Raw genomic sequence first — 13,043 nt, forward strand, 5'->3', positions numbered from 1 at the left:
GGCGGGAGGGCAGATCCACCCAGCCTTGTGGGGAGGGGGCAATCTGGCAAGGAGAGACTCCAAAGCTTTGAAATGTACGCACACACTTTGACTCAACAATTCCGCTTTAAGGAATGTGCACGATTACTTATGGACAAAGATATTCATTAGAGTTATTTATAATAATGAAAAGAATTGGAAACGAGTTCGATGTGCAAAGTGTCCAATAGTGAGGGACTGGTCAAGTAAATTATGATCAAACTACAATACAGCCATTAAAAATCATGCTGTAGAAGAATATTTAATGACGTGAGAAAGTGTTCATGCTACGTATACCTGGCAGGCTGAAAACAAAAACAAAAACCGGTATGTTCAGTGTGATTCTGATTTTATAAAACAAAACAAAGCGAAAAACAAAAAACAAACAAACAGAAAACCTAGACAGGCAGGAAATACACCAAAACATCCACAGTGATTATTCATGGGTGGTGGGATTACAGATGATTTAAATTTTCCTCTTCCTGTTTATCTGCAGTTTCTGAATTTTCTACAGTAAACATGTATGCGGTATATAGTCAGAAACAAATAGTCACGTCCTTTGCAAAAGGAATGAGGGAATTTAAGGGTGGAGGGACTTGTCAAGTTCATCGGCTTGGATGGGATTCAGGGACCCAACTTAGTGTTTGGGAAAAAGCCCCCTCTCCCGTTCTCCCTTCCCAGGACTCTCGAGGGAGACATTCGTAAATAAAAGAAATGCACTCAGCTTTTTTTTATTTTTAATTACAACTTGCCCAGTAATCACCATAATCACTTATCTCGGGCATTTGTTTAATTATTCAGTCACTAAGCATCTATTGAGCACCTCCTGTGATGCAAGCGCCAGACAAGGCCCAGGGAACCCGAAAAACACACACCTCGCCCAAGGAGGACCTCAAAATCAGAAGCAGCTTAGGAAAACAGGAAACAAGCACAGAGTCTAATTTTTTAAACTTAAAAATAGTGACTCTTCGTCAACATTTATTGAGTGCTTACTGTGTACACAATCTGGTGCTTGGCCCTGTGATTTCTTCAGTTCCTTTTGTCTTTTGCTAAAGGATTGAAATGAGACTTGCAGTTAAAGGACAGATTTGTTCCACTTGCTCCCTCCTTCTCACCCAATGCACTCACATTCAAGTTTCTTCTCTTTATGAACTCAGAGAAAATGTGTAAACACTTGTTGCATTGGGGTAAGTCAGGGAGTGAGGCTTTTGTTACCTGCCCACCCAAGCAGCTCTTCCCCGGGGGTGAAAAGCATTGGCCCTGGACTCAGACAGCCCAGTTCAGCCTTGGCAAAGTTATTCTCTGCCTTGGTTTCCTCATCTGTATCATGGGTATATTCATAATAATAACCACCTGGTACAGTTGTTGTGAGGGTCTAATGGACAATACAGGCGTTTAGCATAGTGCGTGGCACAAAATAGCCACTCAAGAAATAAGAGCTACTCAAGTACGATTAGGTGTTGCTTTCTGTCACTGCAGAGGACCAGAAACCAGAAAATTGTGACCAGGAAGTGGAGCTGCAATGACTTTCAAGGCTTTCCCAGTGACACAAACTGAGACAGACTCAGATTTATCTGTTCACCCATCCATCACGGAGAGCTCCTGAGTCCAGGCATTGTGTTTGGCTCCTTGGCTTCTGCAACAGGCGTGCAGATCCTGCCCTCAGGAAGCTCACAGGCCGGCGGGGAGCACGCCGGGGTCTTCCCTGGAGGCCTAGAAATGGGAGCGGCTCTGGATCCCAGGCAGCCAACTTGCAGGCAGGGGCCTCTACAGATGACTCCGATAGGGTCCTTAGCTGACGCCACCTCCCCTCCCACCTGTGCAGCCTTCTCTGTGGGGGCACAGTTCACCAGAGCCATCTACTTCCCCACTGTCGACCCCTGGCAAAATGCCAGGGAGTGGAAAACAGGGCAAAGCCTCCGTGTCAACCTGGCAACTCCGGGCAATGCCTGGGGTGTACCAGCTCCTCCTCCCTCCCCAAACTTTGTTCTAGGAGCTTTCTCATCATCCTCCTACAGCATAGGCCCCTCAGGGGCAGGAATCTCATAGGCTTATCTTGATTTAGCGCCTGATTCACAGAGAGTGAGGACCTACTATGTGCCAGGCACTGCTGGAGGTGCTGAGGACATGAGGGGACACAGAACAAAGCCCCTGCCTCCAAGGACCTCCCATTCTAGCAGGGGCACAGGAAATATGGAAATAAATGAATAAGCAAAATCATTGTGGTCACTCAAACAGGGTAAAGAGAGAGAAAGGCTGGGGAGCTCCTGGAGGGAGAAAGCGTCCTCGGGGAGGTGACATGTGAGCAGAGAATGATGCCGAGGAAGCAGCATCCTGGGCAGAGAGAGCAAGTGCAGAGGCCCTGAGGTAGGGACAAGCTTGGTGTTTTCCAGGACAGCAAGAAGCTCGTGTGTCAGGGCAGTGTGACTGAGGGCAGGGTGGGGGGTGAGGTCCATGGGCAGGCAGTCGCCAGATCTTGCTGACCATGGCAAAGAGTTTGTATTTTATTTCAGGGAAAGCTCAGGAAATGCTAAAATGAAGCAAATGAGGAAAAGAGCATCTGATTTCAGTCCCTGCAGGGGAAGTGGAGGTGGCGGACAGGCACTGAGAGCCTTGAGAGACCAGAGGCTGCTTTTTTGGGGGTGGTGCTCTCTCCCGGCCCCCAGCTTTAATTTTTTTTTGAGTTGGGGTTGGTGGTTGGGAAAGGAAGAGGAGCCTTCCCTTTTCACCTCACCCCAGTGCCCTCCTCCCAGCCTCCCCCACCCCAGATGAGGTTCCTTCAGAGGAGGTAGGATGACTCTGGGGGATGGAGAATTGCGAACTAGCTGAGAAAAAGCAGAGGGAAGAATAAATGTTTTAATAAAAGTTTGGTGGGTGAGATGTGGCTGTTGGGTGTAGGGAGGAGCCTTCTAGTGGGAAAAGGAGGAGGAGAGAGACTAGCAAAGTCCCCGGCCAGCGCCTGTCTGGTTCAGTTTTGTCTTCCCAGCCTTGGGAAGGCCCTGCCCTTCACTGAGGCTCAGCAAGTGCCTGCTGAGTGAACGAATGAGTGCAGGACTGTTGCTGGAGGAAAAAAAGGACAGAGGAGAAGAAGGAAGGGAGAGAAGACAGGAAGAAATGAGAAGTAGAGGGAGCACTGGATGTCCCAAGGAGCAATGACAATTACTGGCATTTATCGATCACTATCTTGGCCCAGGCACTTTTCCTGCATTAACTCATTTTAGCCTTTCAACAAGCTCAGGCAGTGGGCACTATTATTATCCCCATTTTACTGTTGAGCAACTGAGGCAAAGAGGGGTCAAACGCCTCACACAAGGTCACCCAGCTGATGAGCGGCTGGGGTCTGACCCCAAAGCCCAAGCCCTTAACCACCTCTCTATTCTGACCCAGGAGTGGAACCAGCTCCACATCAAAAGTTAGAAGACTTGTCTCACCACTTCTCAGGTCACTACCCTTCACTGTGCCTCAGTTTCTCCTTCTGCACAATGGCAGGATTGGGGTTGAGATCTTTGGGGCTGTGCGTTCTGCTGAGTCACTGTGCACAAGGGTCTTATAAGCGGTAGGCCAGCAGCTAACTCCTGGGAACTGAGGAGGCCTTTGATGATTGGGGGTGGCAATGGAGAGTAATGGGTCAGTGGTCCATGGGGACTGTTAATTATTGATGTGTTGCTACTTCCTGTTAATTATGGGGAGAAGGAGGGGAGAAAACTAAATGAACCCGAGAGGTGTGTCTCATGCCTAGATCTGGGCTTCCTGTGTGGACGAATCCTAAACCCATTCCCAGACCCATCCCAGGGGGTAAGGGGACAAGCTCTACCTTGAGTCAGTTTCTTCCCAGCCAGTCTAAAGCAAGCAGAGATCACTCAGCATCTAAGGGGTGTGAGATGGTTGAGCCTCCTTCCCCAAGTCTGGAGGCTTTATTAGGGGACAGGGTAAATCCTGGCCACCTCAGGGCCAGAGGGCCATAGAGTCCCCAGTTTCTATCCATTTACCAATTAACTTCCATCTTAAGGCAGGGCATGGAATGCGTCCCAGCAGATGTCTGTCTTAGGCAATTACCATACAGGGCTTCTAGTCACTTCCAGTCCTGAGCGGCTTTGCTGAAACCTTGCAGATTAGGCCCCAAAGTCTACCAGCCCGCAACAGTGTTTACCAGCCTGTAGCATTTCCTCCTAGCTTAATGCATTCTGTTGAACCCTTCTCAAAGCTGTGGGTCCTATTTTGCATTTTTATTCATTTATTGGAGGAATCATTTAGCTATTTAGTTTACTATTGTGGTCAATTTCTTATTTCTCTCACCATCTGAGTGTTTCCCCCTTTCTTTCAGGTATATTTCCATTCTGTCCTTGTTCAGAAGGGAAAAGAGGTACAGTGACTAGTTCAGTCCTGGCATGGGGGTGGCCTGGCGGAGAAAGGCAGGACCAGAGCTACTGGGAGGCCGACTGCTGCTGATCTCCAGGCTGGGCCTGGTGTGGGCACCTCAAACCACCGGGAGGTGCGCAGGGTGGGCGAAGGGAGAAAGGGGGGTTTCTCCAACAGAGTATGAAGGTCCCCCTCAAAGAGGCCCTCCTCTGTCACCTGGGGAGGGGGGAAATTAGCTCTCCCAAGACACTCTTTATCCTATTTCCTTGTATTTTCTCCACGGATACTTTCATTCTCTGAAATAATATTATTCATTTGTTTTAATGTTCATTACCTGCACTCCCCCCAGGTTCATTCTTCACGGCCTATGGCCTACTTTGCTCACTGAAGGATTTATTTCTTGCACAATGGACTGAATGAAAAACTCCTTTGCAAAGAATATGTGCAAAGTGGCTATCAAACAGTGAGAACATCACGTTCCTCTGGGTTCGACAATTCTAAATTCTAACTTGCAGAAAAGAGCTAGTTCGGTCAGTGGAAACGGGGGAAGCAGACGGGCTCTCGGGGTTCAGAACAGGTGAGAAGTAACGCACTCTCGTCCCTTCTCTCTTGTCTCCCGGCCTCAGCTCCACTCGTTTGAGGAAAGTGGAAAGCTTTTCCAGCCGCAAAAGGGAGCCGCGCGCTCAGATGCTCCTCCGCAGGCCGCGTCTAGCCGCGCGCGCCAGCCGAGCCGAGCCCGGGCGGTGGGTGGGAAGAAACCGGGAGGGGAGGTCTGGGGTGTGAGGGTGGAGCGGAGCCCGGCCCCGCGATCCGGCCCTGGTTTTGCATGCCACCCACTCGCCCGCTCGGCCGCGGAGAATTCCATAATCACAGCGGGCGAGAGCGGAGACTGGGAGCGAAAAATCCGGGATCCGGCAACTTTGGGCAGCGCATGCGCACCCGCGGCGCTCCATCCCAAACACACACACATTTTTCCCCCGGACTTGGAAAGTCACCCAAAGCCGCCCCAAGTGCAGGTAAGAGACTCGGCGCTCCCTCCGCCGCGCCCCCCTCAAGCCCCTCAGCTCCGCAGGCCTCCCGGGGTGCTTCCCCTCCTCGCCCCCTGTCCCGTTGCAGCCCCCCACCCCCGGGGCTGTCGCTTGCAGCAGGGAGCGGGCGAGCGAGCGAGCGAGAGAGCCAGCCAGCCAGCCAGCCTGCGCGCGGCGGCTGCCACCCAACTCCGGCCGTGAGGGAGGCAGGGGGCACGGAGGGCTGGCACCCGGGCGCGGGGCGGCGCGTCGCCCGCCGTGGCCAGGGGAATGCCCAGCGCGCGGATCCAAGGGAGGGGAGGGCTGCTGCTCCTGGGGGTCACTTACTCCAACTGAGGGGGCGGCGGGGTAGGGGAGAAGAGGGGGAGGTACTAGGCGCGAGTGCAGGACTTTGCAAATAGGGTGGGGGCGCCCCCCGCGCTGCAGACTCCGTGGGGGGGGGGGCAGGTGCTCTCCAATACCGGGTAATCACTCCTTCCCCCTACGTCCCCCCCCCACCCCTCTGCTGCATGGGTTCGTGCGCTCTCCAGGGCAGAGAAGGAGGCAGGGGTGAGGGGCGCCTGGGGTGACTTTGCAAGACTTTGCCCAGAGGAAGGGGTGGGTGGGGAACCCCTTCGGCCGACTCTTGTGCCCTCATACCAGGGTGTAGGTGTTACCGGCAGAGGTAGGCAGTGGTCACTTAGGCGCGGGGTGCCAAGGGGTGCCTCCGGCTGGGAAAAGGAAGGCAAGAGGTTGCTTGGCTGGGGGGAGCGGCGCCCCCTTTTTCATTTGTGCTTGAGAAGTTTGTCTCAAGTGCGCTGCTCCGGGCGCGGCAAGTGGCGCTCCTCACTACCCCCACCCCCACCCCAGCCTCTCCCGGTGCAGGGCTGGCAGTGTTGGGCACACGGAGCCCAGGCACCGGCTCAGGGCCTTGCGGCTGTCGCCCGGAGCCCGCCTGGGTCCGGGGAAAAGTTCGGGGGAGTTGCCGCGGTTGTTCTGTGCGCCAGGAGAGAAGTTGCGCCCGGGGACGTGGGACGCTGGGCTGGCGGGCCGGCGGGCGGGTGGAGCTGTGCGCTCCCAGGGGGTTCGGCCACGGTGGGAGAGAATCTGGCGGGGTCTGTGCCCCCAGGGTGGGCTGAGGGCGACCTCGGGGCTTAGCAGTTGGGGAAGGCGAGCCCTGAATCCAGGGGCGCATGGCTGAAATAGGCACCAAGCGGAGGACAGAGAGAAGAGTAGCTTGTGGGGGCGCAGGGGGGCACCAAACGGGAGAGGGCCTGGCCACCCGGTCACTTGGGGTCGAGCTTCAGGGCAAAGGAGCGCGTGGTGGCTGGTAGGAGTGCCGGGGATCGGGGCTCCAGCGGGCGCGCGGGAATAGGGGATCTGGCTGGACCCACAGTCAGGGAGCTCTCGGGGCAGGGGGCCGTGTCGTGCGCCCGGGGTGAGCCGGCCGGGCGGAGCGGCGGCCGGTTTATTTTTACTCGGTGGCATTTGCAGAATGTGCAGCTGATGGCCGTCGGCCGCCAGGAAGTTTTGCTTTCTGTTCTTTCTCTCTTTCCGAAGCCAGCGCGGCCAGGAGCGGGCGGGCAGGGGAGCTGGGCCTGGGAGGGGAGGGGGCGGCCACTGGGGTGGCAAGAGACGGGCAGGGGCGCGCTGGGGCGGCGGGCGGGGACTGGCCCGGCGAGGGCAGCGGGTGGGCGCTGGGCCGATGCGGAGCATTTGGGCGAATGTCTCTCCCCAGCGTTGGAAGCTCCTTGGCGAGGGGAACAGGTGTATGCGCCGTCAATCACGGCGAGAGGGACACTTTGGGGGCGTAGATTAAGATAATAATAATAGATTTTTCTCTAGGGGGTGGGCGCAGATTCTTCTTCCGAATCATCCCCGACCCGGGTCCGGAGTTGGGGGAGGAGAGGAGTGCCGAGGGAGGCAGGGGGCCGCTTCTCGCTCCGTACAACTTCTTCCTGACCCAGCCTCAGGTTGGGAAGCGGGCCCTGGGTGCGGCGAGGAGCTCCTTCCAGTCACGCTGGGGAGGGTGCGGGTGCGTGTGCGGGTGTGTATGATTTGTCCACCAGGGAAGCAGCGAAAACATCCGTCCAACGAGCCTGGAGCTCCCCCAAACACGGCTGGATGCAGGGGCGACTGGGGGTTATGCGTCGCTGCCCCAGCGAAGTCTGGGGTCACGACCCTCAGAGTGTGTGGTTGTCCCGCCAATACCCCGCACACTCAAAGAAGTGGGGGCGACAAGGGGGAAAAAGCCAGGGTGTCGCCAGGCAAAGTTGTAAATTTAGGACGTCTCTAAACCGGTACAGGCGCGCGATGAGAGCGCGCGAGGGGACTAGAAAACAGATCGCCGGGTAAATTGGTGCGCCCCCCCCCCCCGCGCCCACCCCACGGCGCGCTGAGCGCATACACACACAGACACACACACACACTCACACACACAACCACAAACACACACACACACACACACACACACACACACACACACACACGTCGCCGTCCTAAAGGGAGCTGTCCGGGCTGAGCAGGAGCAGCTGCGCCGGGCGTGGTGAGGGGGGTAGTAGGTCCCCGGGGGCTGCGCCTGGGCTGCGCTCCACGTGCCCAGAGGGGGCGCTGGGCCGTTCGGCGCCCGAGCGCAAAGCTCGGGGTTTGCGCCCTGGTGGCGGCGAGGCGGTGCGTCCCGGGCGGGCGTCGAGTCCCGCGCCATCTCCGGCGGCTCGCGCTACTTCCCCCGACGCTCAGCCGCTTTCCCACTTCCCAAACTTCGGCTTTATGGTTTGCCCCTCGCTCGCGCTCTCAGACCCTCTCCAGGGCGGAGTGGGGAACTTTTCCCTTCACGGCAGCGGCCACCATCTCTTTCCCCAGAATCCGGTGGAGTGGAGAGATTGACCCCCCCCATCTTGTTAGCCACCTTATAGGCGGTTAACGAGAGTTTATGGGGAATATTGTTGAACTTCAGTAATCAGGTTTCCAGCGATCTTATGCCTCCTGTTTAATTTATTAGACTAGTTATTTATTCTGTTGATGATAATCTGTTGCTGGTTTCTATGGAGATGTTAAACTGATCTCTTTCAGAAATCAAACTCCATATGCACTAAAACGTTTAAAGGGGCAGTGTCTCCTCCTCCTTCTTTTTTTCTTTTTTTGTTGTTTTTTAGACTTTGCACCTTGCAGAGACTTCATGTCTTTCTCTGTGCATTTTATTCCCTTCTTACGAAGGAGAGGAGCCCGGAGAGTCTCACGCCTTGTGGCAAGTACAGCTTATTATGGCTAGAAGAAAGCGAAGGCTTTGATCCCTAAGTTGCATCATCATTTAAAACAGATCATTTCACCACCACCCCCTTCTTCCCCATCATATAAGAGCAAAATTCTTTCAAGATCAAAGAGCCCAATCTTAAAAAAAAAAAAAAAAACAAACTATTGTTAAAAAAATAGGAAGTCAGTCAAATGTGAACCTCTCCTTTATATCTGCTACCCTTGTGTTTAAAGAATTTTTTGAATAAGAAAAACAAAACTTGTAGCTCAGCTAATTTTTCAGACTTATTAATAGTTTATCTCGGCCCCCCCCCCTTTTAATTTAAAAAGAAGTTCAAAGTTAGAGTTCTCTGCCTGTGGGGGTTGAGGTATATTTGCTTCTTTTTTAGATCCTGACCATCTGTTTTTGGAAAGTTAGCCTCTGGGAAGAGGGGAAAAGGAGTTTTTACTCAAACTTAGTGGAGTGTTTAAAATTTGTTTTTTAATACTCACCCAAATATTTTACAGTCCTAATTTCCCTACTTTTTAGGGGAATACCAGTAACCTCTGTCCGGTGTGTGAGAGCATATCAACTTTTTCTCCTTTTCTTCTCTTTTCCTCTCCTTTCCTCAGGTATTTTTCTGTGACTTTGAAGGGGTGGGTGTAGTGAATTCAGAAAGTAAGGCAGGAAAAAATTATCTTGGTTTGTGACACTCTGAAAAATTGCAAACCTGCTCTGAACTCAGATATTTATCACACTGACAGATATGATACAAAGCGATTGCATTTCCTAATGATCCTCTGGGACTAAGTTGTAGGTAAAACCATTTAATGCATTTTTAATATTAAAGTAAGGCCTGGATTCCATTTTCTTGGAGGTGGGGGGGTGGCTGTTCCTCTCTCGAGTTGATGCTTTCTGAGTATACTGCTTTGCTTTTTCGACTAGAAACCCCCACCTCCACCCCTTCACATTTCCATTTACTTTGGGGAGGGGTGAGCCACACACCGGGCATTTGACTTTCATAAATAAATTTATATCTGGCCAGAAGGTCCAATGCTAAATAAGAGTACACTTAAAAAAAAAAAAAAGAGAGAAAGAAAACAAACCTCAGACTCCACCCCTGCTATAGGAAATAAAACAGAAGCAATACTTGACTTTTTTTTTGTCCTTCTGCCATCCTGGTTCTCTTTTATATTATTTTATTTTGGAAGCGGGTGGAGTGGTTGTTGCTTCTCAGCTCAGAGGAGAGAGGAGCCATTCCTGTTATTTCCCCCTTTGCTATATTTTAAAAATTTGTTTGATTTGGATTGCAAGCAGAACAGAGGCTTACGGGTAGAAAAGAACACTGTGGCTTTAAACTCAGGAGTTTGCATATTCTCCTTGTATCTTTCCCCTTTGCTAATTATTGTGTTGTTTTCAGAGCAAATATGTCATATCCATGGCGACCGGGCAGGTTTATTGTCTTTCTGAAGCAATAGCTCACATAAGTAATTAATGACTTTCTTTTTTTTCCTCTGGCTTAGGTTAAACAGATCATTCAAGGAAAGTCATATCTCTCTCTCTTCTCTCTTCTCTTTTCTCTTCCTCTCTCTCTTTTTTTTTTTTTAGCCCAGTGACATAAGAACATGAGTTAGAACAAGAAAATACTTTAACCAAGAAGTCAACAGCTTATTTTCCCCCATTTCTTTTAAAAGCTGAAGTGTCAGCTTTCAGACACATGAGGCTGTCATTCTTGGAGCGTGAGCAGTGCGGTCCACGCCTGGGTTGGAAATCCATCTGAAGGTTGTGCAGCCGGGGAAGTGTGGGCATAGGGGAGTCACCTGGAGGAATTTGCTTTCGAGGTGGGGGGAAGCACTCCAAAAGGAGTATTTCTCCTGTATTTAGCAGAATTTAATTAAATTGTTTACAGGAAAGAACTAATGAGTTGCTAGTAATGTGCCCCCCTTCCCCTTCTTTTTCCCAGTCTAGTTAATTGGAAAGACAAAGTTTTTCTTTTTGGTTCTCCTTGAGCTCTAGCTTTCTCCAGCCTTTGTCTCCAGCGCTTTTCTCTGGAAAAGTACCTTTTGGAATCCCCTCTGGTTAGTATTTCCCAAATTATAGTGGTTTTTTATTTTTGTTTTTCCCCCTTGGACCTACGACTCGAAGCTGGTTTCTGCTTCTCAAGAATTGACAGCAATGATGAGTGACCGTGACTTGGATTTTTAAACTTTTTTTCTGGTGCGGGGGGAGGGGCGGCTTTTGAGGATGTAAAATGATATAGACAGCATATCTCCCTTCGGTGTCTAGTGCCAGTGTTGGGGAAGGGAGAAGCAAAGTTTGTCCTTTTTTATGTTCCAGTTATGTTCCACCCTTTTCAAATGGACCTTTTGCTAATAAGAAGCCTTATGATGTCACCCCTTAACTTTAGAAATATACTAGATGTCCAGCTGATATTTTCCAGCAGCTCCTTTGCCCCTCAGCAGACGTGTGTTAATTAAGCACATTTGTCCTCTGTCCCCCACTTTTTGAAATTTCACGTATAGCCGAGGTTTTGTGTGTGTCCTTAAGAAAGGGGAATGAGATAAAGAGAAAAGCATTTATATTATATTTATACTCGGACAGAATTAAAAAGGACATTTCCCTTCATCCGAAGTAAGTTAGAAGAGGCTGTGAGTCAACCGAATGAATCTTTAGGCTTTTGGCATTAAAAATAAAAATATAAAGCAGAAGAGAGATTTATTTGGTGTCTGGTTTCTGAAGAGGAGAAGAGAAGGCCAGGCAAGTCTGATGCTGAGACTCCAGCGGAGTTGTAATTGAGCCCGTAACCTCTTGATGTCTATATCAGAAAAACAGACATGAGCAGAGGGAACCGAGGAGAGGCAAACAAGGCTTGTAGAGGAGGGAGCTCACGAGGAGGTTCACAGAGAGAGAGATTTAATTTATAGACATTTTAAAAACCGTAATTTCATTAGGATCTGTTCTTCCCCTTCTCTGAAGGGCAGCCCGGCAGACCGATAAGGCCGGCCCCTCTGCTGGGATGCGTGGTGTGTCTTGGTGGGCATGAACTTGGGCATCCTTGCCAGCTGTGAGGGTTTCTTTCCTCTCTGCCCACTTTCTGCTGGCTTCCTTATTTTGGAATTAAAAAGTCCCAAATAGCCAAAAGTTAGCTGTGGCTTCTAGCTGCCTGGTGATTTCCCCTGTGGGTGCCATGCCGTTCCTCGAGCGGGTCTGTCTCCTGCCTGGCCTTTGGCATCTGTGTGTCTTCCGTCTGTCACAGAGCTGCTGGTGGTTCCAGCCGCAGGAGGCCAGTGGGGAAGGGGGCACCCCCATCTCGCCCCCCTTAAGTTCACCAAATGAAGTTGCTGTGGTTCTGAGGCCACAGTGTTCGCGGGGGGCGGTGGGGGGGAGATAGCTAAAGCCTGTCGTAAATTCTGCAAAAATTAATCAACCGTTTAAGAGCTGCATGTTAACGAGGTTGTGCAGGCAGGCCGGGCCCGTCTCCTGGTCCACCACTCAAAGTCCAGCAGAGTGAGGGGTGGCTTGGACAGTGGGAAGAGAAGGGGGAGTTTTTTTTTTAATCTGAATAATTGAGAACAACTAAGGAGAGGGCAGAAGAGAGAGGGATTTATTGAATATAAATCCTCAAGTGCCCTTGTTCCCTATTGTTGGAATTTTTTTTCCTTTTGGTCTGGATTTGTCCTGTGTGTCTTTGGTGGAAAAGACACGTAGAGAAAGAGAGCAAAGTAGCGGGGTGGGGAGAGAGAGAGAGAGAGAAGGATGGAGAAGAGAGAGAGAGAGGGAGAGAGAGAGACGTGTGGCTCCTTCGGAACTCATTATCATTCTTAATAAGTCTTAAGGAATAAAGAAGAGCATTGAGTGTAAATGCTGGGTAATCCTAACACTTCTCAAGGTGAGAGGAGTCTTGAGGACACAGAGAAAAGAGAGAGCAGAGGAGGTGGGGGCTCAAGCGGCCCCGGCGGAGTGGCAGGCGCAGGGTTTGGGAGGCCGTGCTAGAGATCAAGGTTGGGATGGGGGTTGGGGGGATGGGGGGTGCAGAGGTCTGAGATGACACTGAGGCTCCAGGAGAGCGTGACTTGCTGGGGTAAGGAGCAAGGTGATGGGAACATCTGCCCTGGGTCAGCCATGCCTTGGGGAGGCGGTGGGAGAGGGGGGCAGGGGCCTCAGGCAGGGCCTTTGCTCTTTCCTGGGCACTGTCTTCCCAGCCAGCTCAGCCCCTGCCCCCTGTCCTGCGGATCCTAGAGAAGGCCCCCTGGGGGCTTGCCCCCCTGGCTCCAACTCCTGGGCATTGTCCGCTCTGGGAAGCAGGAAGGACAGAGCTGTGGCCAGAGCTCAGCTCCGGACACTAGGTGGCTTAGAGGATCTGCGAGGTTTTCTAAGAGCAGCCGCTGGCTTCCTCTGTCCTCCCCGCTGGTGGGCTCTGCTGTGCC

At 51.8% G+C, this 13,043-nt stretch overlaps 1 protein-coding gene across 3 annotated transcripts in view; it reads left to right on the forward strand.

The window, feature by feature from the left end:
* The first annotated feature begins 5,235 nt into the window (after nucleotides 1–5,235).
* Nucleotides 5,236–13,043, forward strand: part of CASZ1 (castor zinc finger 1) — a 150,295-nt gene continuing 142,487 nt past the window's right edge. For 2 of the 3 annotated variants that reach the window (XM_070511103.1, XM_070511100.1), the window contains exon 1: nucleotides 5,236–5,393. The gene's annotated coding sequence lies outside the window, so the exon portion shown is untranslated. Of the gene's footprint in view, nucleotides 5,394–5,962; nucleotides 6,070–13,043 lie in introns of those variants that run through there. The other variant, XM_070511101.1, reaches the window with a different exon arrangement.

Source organism: Equus asinus, chromosome 5 (genome assembly GCF_041296235.1).
Source record: "Equus asinus isolate D_3611 breed Donkey chromosome 5, EquAss-T2T_v2, whole genome shotgun sequence".
In the NCBI taxonomy this organism is placed as follows: Eukaryota; Metazoa; Chordata; class Mammalia; order Perissodactyla; family Equidae; genus Equus; species Equus asinus.